This window comes from Oxyura jamaicensis, chromosome 15 (assembly GCF_011077185.1).
Source record: "Oxyura jamaicensis isolate SHBP4307 breed ruddy duck chromosome 15, BPBGC_Ojam_1.0, whole genome shotgun sequence".
Lineage (NCBI taxonomy): Eukaryota > Metazoa > Chordata > Aves > Anseriformes > Anatidae > Oxyura > Oxyura jamaicensis.
The window spans coordinates 13,437,564-13,450,213 of NC_048907.1; the positions used below are offsets into that span (position 1 = coordinate 13,437,564).

Below are 12,650 nucleotides of genomic sequence, written 5' to 3' on the forward strand. Positions count from 1 at the left end.
TTCTGACCTTTTGTTAATTTGCTCAGTGAAATAGGATTCCCTTGGTCTCACTTTATTTTATTTTATTTTATTTTATTTTATTTGAGAAGAAATTTGCATGTGGAGAGGGTGTTGGCACTTTTCATTTTTATTGCTAATTAGCTTTTGGTACATTTATTCTACGAGATCTTAAAGAAAAATATCACTAGAAAGCTTTATCAGTTATTCATAAGAATATAGAATAGAGAATTTAAGTAATATAGGCTCTTTATTAAGAAATTACAAAAAATGTGTTACACCACGACAGGAGAGTTTTTCACCAAACAAAACAAAAGTGGAAATGGGCCTAGACCAATGGGAAAATTTACTGTTCCAGGTTTATTTGGTGTTTCATAGCTCTTTGCATTCTGGAGTGATCAATTCCTGCTTAGCACATCCTCAAAAATAATTTACAAACGAAGATTATAGTAACAATAGCTGCTTGCTTCACAGATGGAAAAGGGCAAATTGTGTGTTTGGGTTGGCAAAGATTTTGCCTTAATCAAGAAACACCCTGATGAGAGCCTGAAAACAAGTTTCAATAATGATAGTTTAGGATGGAAAGGAGGCAGGTTAAAAAAATGATTCAGTGTGTGGGGGCTAAAGAAGAAAGAAATGACAGAAATAACAAAAGGATATGGCTATGCTATCTGCAGCATTGCAATAAGGACAGAACATATATTAGCTTCTGACTCTCTTCTTTAACGGAAAAAAAAAAAAAAAAAAAAAAAAAAGATTAAGGTAGAGGAGCTAGTTCAAGGATGGCTAGATGCTATTACTAGGCATTCAATCTCATCAGGTCAGCTCAGACCAGCAGTTTTCCTTTCTGCCCACCGAAGTATCAGATACTTAAAAGTTTCATTAGAAACTTAGGAACAAAGACAGTGTTTCTTCTGTCTCTGAGTACATGCCCACCAAGTAAGAAAGATCCTGTAGGTTAATGGAGAATGGTTTAAAGCTTTTTGAAATAGTACTGTTGCAAAAATTATTATTATTTTCTGTTAAAATACCAAACATTAAAAACTTAGTATTCTGCTATCAGTGTTGATATCCAGCTATTACATGTCGATGCTTTTCTGTTTAGATCTGACAAGTTTTTCTTACCATGTGAATGCTTATGTGTTAGAGTATTTATGGAGTGAATGTTTAGCTAGCAATTCCACTGACATACATTCAGAGGTAATACATTATACTGAAAAGAAAACTGAGGTTTGCTGCATATGTGCCTTCAAGGGAATTAAGTTCACAAGTATTACCAGAAAGCTGTTTTTAAAAATTATGTCTGATTTAGGAAGTGTGAACAATGGTTTTGTTTGGATTGGAAGACTACTGTCTTTTTATTTGAAACAGTAATTTAAATATATATATATATATAAACACACACATTTCCTTATATAGATGTTGTACAGAGAAGAGGGTCATCAAAAATGATATTAAAATTGGGCTTTCTTGGTCAAAGGTTGGGATTTATATACAGCAGCATAATTTTCAGGGTACATCTGCAATAGGTTTGAAATGCCAAAAATATTAGCAACAGCAACTACTTTTTAAGCCAGTATGTTTTGGAAACTTCAGGTGCTTAAGTCATCATACCCGATGCAGGCAAAGGCATATACAAGGCCAAATTAATCTTCAAGGAGTGTTCAGAAATGAGTTTCAGGTTCATGATGAACAGAAATACATGTAAGATATACATTAGGATCTTTTTGATCTGATGGAATCAAGGCTCAAACGTTAACTCCTCCTAAAAAACGAAACTGCATTTTACTGCAAACTGTGAAAAGTACATCTTTTTTTTTTTCATTAATGAAAAGTGTTTACATATGCATATCAGCACTAATCTCATCCTAAGTCTGAAACACAGCACCATAACAGCTACTGTGAGAGAATTAACTCTATCTCAACCGAAATTAGGACATGTGGATATTTAAAAGGAAGGATTGCTTACAGTTCTTGGAGCAGAGGTTAAGGCCAGCCAAATGTGTTGAAAGCTTTTATGCTCACCTTATAGTTTTGCAAGTTGCTTTTTTGTTTATTTTATATGCAGTCATAAATGAATGGAAATAGCTATAAATTTGATTAAAGAAAGGACTTAATTAAGGGCTGTAATTAAACTAGTGATGGAAACTACAATGGAATTGAAACTTCAAAATGAGCCTGTGTAATGCAAAGGCCAATGGTGTTAAAGCTGTCATCTCTATGAAATACTTGATTCCGTAGCCATTAGTCTTTTCTAATAAGATTAAGGACGGGGTGGCACGATCTTGCTAATTAATTTGTTCTGTACCTTCAAAATATGAAGTAATAGTACAAAACTAGGAATTCTTTGATACACTAGCAAACTCTCAAATCATAGGAGAAATATCATCAAAGTATTTCCATATTTTCCATTGTAATAGGCATGGAGGATAGTATTTAACTTAAAACCAGAATATTAAAACAAACATATGTTACATGGTTTGAATGGTTATTAAGAGTTAGATTTTCTGGATGGCATATGAGATGTTTTTTGAAGACTGCTGGTGCCAAACTGAAGGGAAAGAATGACACGACTCCAGGCTGGTGTGTAGCTGAAGCAACTTTATTGTCTAACCCATCTACTTATATAGGTTTAGCGTAACTACATGCTTTTATCACACAACTTGGCAAAGTTTGCTCGTTAGCCGTTACTATTGTTCACAGGGTGATCGCGCAGCAGCCCTATCTCTGGATGAGCAACAGGCCTAACTGCACCTGTTGTTTTTTAACCTTCCAGTCTCCCAATTATACCTCCTTTATCTTCAGGCTACGTGACTTTCGCCTCATTCTGCATTTTCCTTTTCTTACTTCACTTCTGTGTCTAACACACTCCACATACTTTCTGACTGTTTTCCCACACCAAACCTGGTATGTGGACCATTTCTAAGATCATTAGTGTAGCACCTTTCAAAATTTTATTTTCATGTTTAAATGAACACTTACCAGTTAGCTCAGTTTCACCTTAGAGCTAAAATAAAAATAAAAAAGGAAAGAAATCCAAGAGTGATAAAGCAAAATATATACATATATATATTTTTTCATTGTTTCTGACAGAAACATCAGAACATCACACTGATACAGAGGTTCTGTTATTTTAAAATAGTCATGGCTTTCTCAGGCAAACACTTCATATTTCTTTCCCCCCACTCAGATTTCTCCATGACAGCTCCATATTTTTAGTGAGCTTTACACTGACATTCTTCACCTATGCAAAAATTATTGGATCACCTGCATCGTGTTTCCCCCCTGTATTCTAATCTGATGGAATATATCCTCTCAGCTCTTGCAGCCAAGTCCAGGTCTTAGAGTTCAAGGTCAGGGGCACAATGCAACAGATGAGAAAAACGCATTTAGAGTAGAGAAATTAGGTCTGCAATGTTGTGGGAACAACTTCAGAAATTAAATGCAATGCTGTTTTGCTTATTGAGTCCTTTGATTAATGGCAAGTATCTTCGTAAAGGGTAGTAATAATTTCACAAATGATAACCATTTTTTTCTTCCTCAGACACTTATTTTTTGTAATTCCTCAGGGCTTCCTTCTTAGGAGGTAGCAATATTATAAAAGCTTTTGGATGTTGTAGAAAGCTTCTTACCTCTTCTCCTGTCTCTCCCCTGTTACTGTATATATCATTTAAAGTTAACCTCCATTGTATTCCTGTGTCAGTGGCCGTGTGGATAAGGCTTGGTTATAATGAAGAGTTGTAATAAGTTTTGTTTGTTTTGTTTTTGCTTTTTCATTGAAAAGGTTTAAAAAAAACCGCAAAACTCATGGAGTTTTTTTTTTTTTTTTTTTTTTTTCTGGCAGCAAGACTGTACAAAGAGTACAGCATGGGTTGATGTGTGTAATTTAGAAAGGTGGTTGCCTGCAGCCAAATTACTGCCCCATGACCCTGACAGACCTTCTAAACTACATGTGGCCAGGAATGGGCCAGTGACAGGGTAGGAAACTAAGGACACACACCCAGAAGCTGCAGACAGTTGTGCTTAGAAAATTATAGCATTTAATATTTCCTTGGGCTTCAGTTTTGGATCAGTGCTCTGTTCTAGACCTAGGTGGAACTATTAGGATGTTCTGGAAGTAGCCATGATGTCTTTTACGTAAGATGAAGTACCCCAGCATTTACTTTTTGTGCTCACAAAGATGACTTCTTGCACATAATGTTTTGTTCATTTCAAATTCAGAATAGTAGTTCATCATATTTAGTATGCAGACCTTCATCAAATCAAACCACAGTAATTTCAAATTGTGTCGGCTGACTGCAGTCTATTTTTGCTTTCACTGGCTATAAGCTTCAGTTTTGTGTTTCTTGGTGTTTTGCAAGAACCCCTGGCTTTACATCAGCAATGGTCATTGAACTGCATTTCAGTCAAGGACAAAGTGAACTATATCTTAGTAAGAAATTTAACATGGAAACGGTTTTCTTTTCACCCAAGTGAAAATGATGCTATGAAGAGACATAAATACCATGTCATTCCATAAGACTTGTGACAGCTGTATGAGCTAGTAGGAGAAGTATGCTATTGCATCAACTTCAGCCTGGATCTGGTCTGGTTCTGAAAATTGGTAATTAATTTAAATACATTGTCTTCCTTGGGATATATTTTTATCTGCACACATTCACAGACCTACACGCAGTGTAGCTGTGCATAATTATTATATGTAATACTACTAATATGTAATACTGCTTATTTATTTATTTATTTTATTGATTATTTCTCTGCTGGAGGCAGAAGAGAAAGGGTATGTACTAGAAGTAGAGGCAGGTTGGGTGTAATCCTTTCAATTTAAGACAAAAGATTGAAATATGTTTTGTGAAGGGTTTATTAAAATGTCTTTCAGTACAAATACAGCATTTAAGAACTACCTCAGCAGACTGATAACTTCATAGTTGCTGACGCTTTGCCTCCTGTGTTGATTGAACGCTCCTGTCTTCCATGTAACATGGCTACTGATTTGTCAATCACAATGCACTGTCATTTGCAATGTAAGATCAAAGGTGATTGCTGAATTATTCTTAATGTGTAGTTAGGGACTACAAAGTATGAGGCAAGTTGACATCACCTTTCCAATTAAATTTTGAAACACTGTTTCACAACCCTATCAAATAAGGAATAATAATGTAATTTGGTTTCGTAGCTTTGGTTTTGTCTTCAAATTTGGTAAAGTACTTATAACTCACCAAACAGAATTGGGTTAGCTCTCATAAAATGCATTGGATGTTGTAATCTGCATGAAATAGTGTTGTAGACTCCAATGTGACATACAGTTTTAAGGAAACTTTAAAGAAGGCATGACTGTAGAGATGCTCCTTAGAATGTCAGTGTTCAGACTTAGACATCTACCTTTTGCTGACAATTGCATTGTACTGATAAAAATTAGATCTCCAACAGACTGTGATAAAATGTCACTTTGTACCGCATCTTGATATATCAATAATTTATAACACCGTATTTTGAAGTAGTATAGTAACTAAGTAATGTTGAAGTTGGATATCCCAATGCAGTTTATTTGAGTTGCCCATTGCTTTTGGCTCTTACTCCATTTGGGGGACCACTCATCCTAAACTGTTACGGCTTCAGAACTGTTGCTTATGGTAATGTCTGCTTTCAGTTAACAGCCAATAATGAATCTTGTGTATTTAATCCCTTTTAGATTATTTAATGAGCAAATATAAGCAAAAGGTTTTGCATAGGGACAGTGTGAGGAAGAAGATTAGCTTAGTTAAGATCCCTGGAATACTTGGAAAAAGATCAGCTACAAAAGCGTAACCAAGAAGAGGTTTTTAAAGGAGTGCAATAAAGGATATAAAATGTTGGAAGACCAATTTTTTCTAGTGTTCATGCAGCTGTGAGCTTGCATCTTCGAGGCGGGTACCCATACAGTATGCTACTACCCAGTGATGCAATCCTTGCAGCGTTCTATTACTGACAGGTGTGACTGCCTCACTTCACTTGGTTATGTTTTTGAGAAATAATGTGATCTCTCAAAAGAAACCTTGATAAACTCATAAACTGCGTAAAGTAACTTCTCAAAACACATCTCCCCTTAACAACATACTCTTGTTATGAAACAGAGTTCTTTAGCAGTCAGCTTGCACCTAAATGAGTCATTCAGATAAGCAGGTTCCAGTGAAGATTGAATTACGATCCTATTCAGCTGACACAAAGCAGCCACTAGTTCTTCTCAGGAAACTCATGAATAAATGAAAGATCCTGTGCTTCCAGGCCCAAGCCTAACAGAAATCTAAGGATGAGGGCTTCTCAGTGTGATTTCCCATGTCCTGGAAGTACAGCCTTGAAGTTGCCATCAGAATTAGATTGGTGCTGATGAAGACATTAGACATTATGTAAGTAAAGACATTTAAACATAGAATTGTGGGGGTATGAGTGGAAGTATCTATCATAAACTCAGAACAATCTGTTAGACAATAACCTTTGATATTTAGCTTGTGCCTAGATGATGCAATTCATATGCCTTGCCATTTTTCATTTGGAGGGGACCTATCCAAAGTTATATTTAGATTTCAGTCTTAGTGAAGAATAAGACTTTTAAAATATTCAAAGCACTTATTTATGCTTATCATCTACTGAGGCCAATGAATCTGCTTGCAAGATGTTGGCCCTTCTCTGTTACATTATGGTTTTTAGCATGAATTCAGACTCCAGAGACAGCTATGCTACATACCTGTAACAAGGAGTGATTCCTCTGAGAATTTTAAGGACGACAGTTGGAAGGCTTCGGCAAATGCTCACAGGGAACCTTCCTGGGCATAATAAAGAAGCACAAAGGTGCTTATGTGAAAATATGGCAATTGCAGGATGAAAGGTGGAACTGTTGGCTGTTCAGAGGTAGGAACTGGATGGTTTGCAATAGGAGTAGATAGGGCAAGGGCTAGGCACTATTAGCAGGGCGGCAAGAAGCTGTTGTCATGTCTCCCCTGCAGTTTGCACAGTGCAATGTGCTTGATCCCTGGCATGTTACACTGTGTGGGCTGCGTTTGAGTATTTCCAAAATTCTTTCCTGATCTCTCTGTGTAACTGAAAGGAAGCCATCTCTGCAACGATAGGGCTTGTATGAATTTGTTTTGCTGAAATTAATCAGCAGATCTTTCAACTTGGATTATTTTAGTTTCTAGTTTTTGAAATGCAACCCAAAGAAAATATTATGGAAAGGTACCCTACTGCTTTGCAATTGTGGTTGAAACAGCATTTATTTCTAAAACTGTTCTTTGAGAGTTCTGACACCTTTGCACACAGTTATTTTGACTGAATACCGAGAAATAGGTATGTAAAGGTAGAGCATGTGGTTCAGAGTTGCAAAGTGAGGACAGAGTCAGTTCTTACAGAAACTAACTGCAAAAACACTCTGTTTTCTTTAGGAGCATGTGTGGTACTGTATCAACTTATGGTATCTTCCAATTAAAAAATACTAAATGAAGTTTAAATTAAATTCTATCAGATGCACCATGGTAAAGTTTATTAAGAAGATAGTTATGGAAAGGTCAAACAGGGTGCTGAGGACTTCGGTTTAGTAAATCTTTTCAGTTGTGGGCAGAAAAAAATCAACTGGATTGGAGAAACTGATCTCTGTGAAACACTTAAATGATTTAAAATGATGACTCCCTTTTGCTGAGAGTAGTGTTTACATGGGGCAAGGAATATTCAGACAAAAAAAAAAAAAAAAAAAAAAAAAAAACAATCTCTGTGTTATTAAATACTTATGGGTGTGCTGTAGCCATACAGAGTATTTTTCTATTTTTAATTATTTTTTATTCTTAAATTTTATTTGTGTCCTGCCTGGAAATTTCATTTTAAAAAAACATGTACTCTCTGAACAGAATAAAGTCGCAACTTAGTAACAAAATACAATACAAAAGTGTAAAGCAAATGAGCATCTAAGTGTACTTCAGCTTTTTTATTTCATATTAGTGAGAAAAATATTTAAAAAGAAAACACAAGTTGTTTGCATTTATATTTCATCTGTTCATTTAATCAGTGCACCTAAGACTGTTGAATAGTCAGCCTTTCTAATGTATGTATGTGATGAGTAATGTGCTGTACATGTTTTAATTCAAGGGACGGTTTGTGAATCGACCTATAAATCTACTGTCCAGATGTACTGCTCAAATACTTGACATTGTGCATCTTTTGGAAGTGCTCTATTGAATTGAAATTTTAGAGAGGATTTAACCATACTGCAAAAACAATTTCTTTCTTGCACATATTTGGTATCCTTGCACACAAGTCATTCTACCACTTGATTTATAGTCTTGTAAACCAAGTCTGATAATATATTTCTTAACATATATCTTAACAAATCTGCATGTGATCTTTATGATTCTTATGAAACAGTTCCAGCCTATCTGTGTGTTACTGTCCATGAAGTGGACGGTCATGCAGGTATCCTTATATGTAGTCATCTTCAGCAGTGATATATTAAGATATTTAACGGACCGATTTCTTCTGGCATTAGGAAGAAAAAATTAATTGCATTTCATGCTAGACTTTGCATCAAAGTAACTCATTTGAAATTGTCACAGTACTGATACTGTTATTTTACTTTTAAAATATATTTATTTTTTTAAAACTTTTCTGAGGAAGCAACATAAAATGCTATGACTTGCTGGCTGTAGGTAGTACTAAAATTTATTTGAATTCTGGTGTTAGGAGAGAAAGCTAATTTTGCTTGAGAGTGGAATCACTTCGTTTGATCTTATTTGGGGTTATGAATCTAAATTGTAAACATATTAGGATATCACTCAAAGATCTCTGGGAGTTTTTGCATTGGTTTCAGTGACTTTAGGTTCTGTCCATCTCAATTATTTATGGTCTTTATACAGTCATTTTGTAAGTGGTAGTTTGATTGTTAGCAGAACAGACAACGCTAGGCAAAGGATTAAGTATTTTTGAACTACCCCAAACTCAGGATCTTTTAAGGTTCCTCAGAAATATGTGCCACTTCAAATTATATTTCCTTGAAAACATAGTGTATTTGAGGTGGTTATTCCCAAACCTGTCTTAAAAAGGAATTTGAAAATGTTGTTGGTAACTCCATAAAACTTTGAAATATCAGCCCTAAAGATCCCTCTTTCAGGAGCACTGTGCATTGTGTAAGTGAGCTAACCAAAAGAAACAAACAAGCAAAACAACACAGGCTTTCACGGGTACTTTTGTACAAGCTTTGCTTGAACTTTGTTGTAAATACAAAAAGATTCTGACAAACTTGCAGACTCTAGCGGTAAATATTAGTGAGACTTTTTCTGCTTAGTTCTATGTGCCTCTGTTTTATAGAGAAGATATTGAGACTGCATTTTTAATTTTACCCTCTGAAATCCATTTCCTGCAAGGGATGCTATGTAAGGTTTATTTTGAAGGCTTATGTTGGACTTCAGTCTTGTTGTCTGCTCTGACAAAATGTTTATTCAGCAAGCCTGACTTTATTAGTTTCATTTGGCCTCTGTTGTCTGTAATGTACATTTAATCATCACTTTCAAGCAGCTTTCAGGGGAACATATGATGAAAAATATGTTAATGAAACACTGTGTTGTAAGAAAAGTAAGTGCTAGTCAGCTAGTACAAATGCAGTTTAAACAAGCTGGTCACTTGATTTGTTTTGTTTTATTCTACACAGTTTGGAAATGATCCATCATGCCTGCAGCCTGCAACATCACAGAAAACATTTGATCAGGTCCAGTTTTTAGAAGAGACACAGATTTCCAAGTCTGATGTCACCACATTAAACCAAGAGTATCATCACTGGCAGTTCCTAGTAAGTTTTCTCTCTTTCTTTCTCCCCAACCTCCTTGCATGAGCAGTAACATCACGGTTGTTTTTTTTGAGGGGGGCATTTGGGAAGAGGAGGGTTTAGCCTCACCATCGTTACAGCAGTAAATTTTGTACTGATTTCTTAAAATATTGTAGATCTGTAGTTAAATAATATAAGTATGTACTGGGGACATAATTTTAAGTATGAAAGGAGAGTTTAACAAATAAAAATGTGATATGAATAGGAATTGCAATATTTTGTTCTGGTTACATGGATACAAACTTGCAGGATTCAATGCTTGATGTGGTTGTGATCAGAACACTCCAATCTGCTTTGCTGTAAACATCCTGACACTTGATTCCTAATGTTAGCAGATTTTTCTTGTCAGTTTTCTATGTGTTTGCAGTTATTTAATTTTCAAGCACCCTTTTGCAGTTAAAAAAATAATACTAATAGCAAGAGTTCTTTAAATATAGTAACTATAGGATAATGTTAGTGTACCTGAAGAAAACCTCCAGAGAGGAGAGAAATGTGGTTTGAATTCTTCCTTTTAGATAAAATACTAGTACATAAGTAAAAAGACCTTTGAGTACACGAAGGGACAAATCTCTGTTTCTTTTTAAAATCAGAGTTTTAGATGGAATGCAATGTTTTGTTTTCTATAATAAATAGCTGTTTTATCTGCTTTTGCTTTTATTACATGAAGGAGTTTGGTTATTTTTGGAATGTAAAACTATAGAGTGTGATTATTTTCTGGTTTTGTTTGTTTGTTTTTAATGGTAATGAAAACAAATATTGTGAAGAAGACAAGCTTTCTGATTTTTTTTGGAGGAAATACATTGAATTAGTTGTCTTGACTTGAATTTTGCAGTCAATTTTCAGCAGTAAGTGCAGCTCTGTGAGCAGAGGAGACCTACTGTGTACAGGGTTATCATCAAAATACTTGCCAGTTGCCTGAGATAGCTAAGCCATAATTTCACAGTTGTCCTTTTCACAGAAGTGCATGCTTAATCAAGCTACTTCTTCCCCCTGCCCAACACAGCATTATTTTTAGCACAGATCAGTGCCTCATGCAGTTGCCTCTGCAGCTGCAGAAACAGTTGTAATGGCACAGTTGAGAAGTGTGGCATGCCTAGGGGGAGTGAGCAATGGGCAGGTGCTCATGCTACTGGCTGAAGAAACAAATCTTCGCACTTAATAGTGCATGCTAACACTAATGCAGACACATAAAAATCCTCATTTGAACTTCTAGAATTGCAGGTACTTTGTATATTTTATCTATCACTTTGGAAATGCTGAAGAAAAACCACAACTGACACTCAATTCCGTAACAATATAGTGTAACAAAATTGTTGGTAAATTTAGATCTCTACAATAACTTTGTTTATTGATTAGTAAAAGTGGAAGGAGAACAGTTGTTTCTGAATGGAAAGAAACGTTGAAACTTGGTGACTTGGCAAGAAAACATCTGTTATCTGTTAGAGCTTTGCTTTTTACTAACAGCTGAACCAAGCTGTAGTAAAAACTTACTCTTTATCAAGAGTATAGCATCAGAAATGTATTTAGACCTACTAGTTCAAGATGAACTTGCATAGTTTACATCATTTCTGTTTGAATTTGGAATTATCTGGAACAGAGTGAACTGAAAGTTCCAGAACTTCCACTTAGGTATATACTTAAGGACTTTGCTTGTCAACCTAATGCAGATGGATTTTTTTTTTTTTTTCTGATAAATATTCTTTTCAAATGAGATAGCATAACATTATTCTCCAGTGCTAAGCCAATTATACATCTTAAAATTCAGTTTACAAAGCAGAACATCAAAATTGAAATGTGTTCCCTAGATCTCTAGATCTTTATGTCCCAACATTGGCAACCATTGCTATGCATTCTTGCCCAAGATAGAGATGATTTTATTAGTCTTGAGTCTTTATCTCAGCAAATATGTTTAGTATGGTGGTGCTTCTTTGAGTGGCATGTAAGTAATGATTGGCTTGGGCATGTTTTGCCCAAAACTAGAGGGCCATGTGTTCAGGGATGACATAGTGAGTTTTTCTAAAAATGTTTCCTAATGGGTGACTACAGAGAATATGGAACCAGCCTCTTTGAGGAGATGCACAGTGAAAGCAGAAGAGGCAATAGACACAGGCTGTAGCGAGGGAAATTCTTATTAGATCTGAGGAAAACATTCTTTAAAACAAGGTTGGGCAAACAGCAGGGCAATTTGCTTAGAGGTTGTGTCCATACTATGAGTCCTTTAGACCTTTCAGGACTGGCAGGTGTTATGAAAAATAAGATACTATGATTTATTTTCTAATGGTGATGAATTCTGTGGAGCATGTATATTAGTCAGTTACTTGATCCACAGCTCTTGGTGACTGAGTTATAAAATGTTATTCATATATAGATACGTTCATCTCCAAAGGACTTGGCAGCTACTGAATAACACAATAATTTAAAGAAAGTTCAAAAAAGGATACCATTTTTAGACCTAATGTTCTCACCTTCTTACATTATATCTCACTCAACTGAAAGTAAAGGCTTGAAGCTTTGCTCTAAGAGCCTGATATTTGAAGTTTGCAGTTCTAAATTTGGTGGTGGATTTATCCATTTGAAGGATATGAGTTTGATTGCATCAGAAGTAATTATATTTAATATGACAAGAGAAAAGTGCATAAATGCGATATTTTGAACAGCTGTTAATGCTTTCTTTGCATCTCTGCTTCTGAACAGAATAATTACATAGCTGTGATGTGAGCTGAATGTTAAGGTTTGGTGAAAGGCCTTTCACTTCACTAAAAATTGAAGTCAATCTTTTACCAGTGTGTGTAGTTCTCCAAACAGAAGG

The 12,650-nt window shown here is 35.4% G+C and overlaps 1 protein-coding gene across 15 annotated transcripts in view; it reads left to right on the plus strand.

Annotated features, from left to right (window-relative positions):
* Positions 1-12,650, plus strand: part of RIMBP2 (RIMS binding protein 2) — a 151,191-nt gene that overhangs the window by 37,715 nt on the left and 100,826 nt on the right. For 12 of the 15 annotated variants that reach the window (XM_035340803.1, XM_035340806.1, XM_035340810.1 and 9 more), the window contains exon 1: positions 9,692-9,805. The exons of 2 other annotated variants lie outside the window; for them this stretch is intronic. The gene's annotated coding sequence lies outside the window, so the exon portion shown is untranslated. Of the gene's footprint in view, positions 1-9,667; positions 9,806-12,650 lie in introns of those variants that run through there. One more of the 15 variants, XM_035340800.1, reaches the window with a different exon arrangement.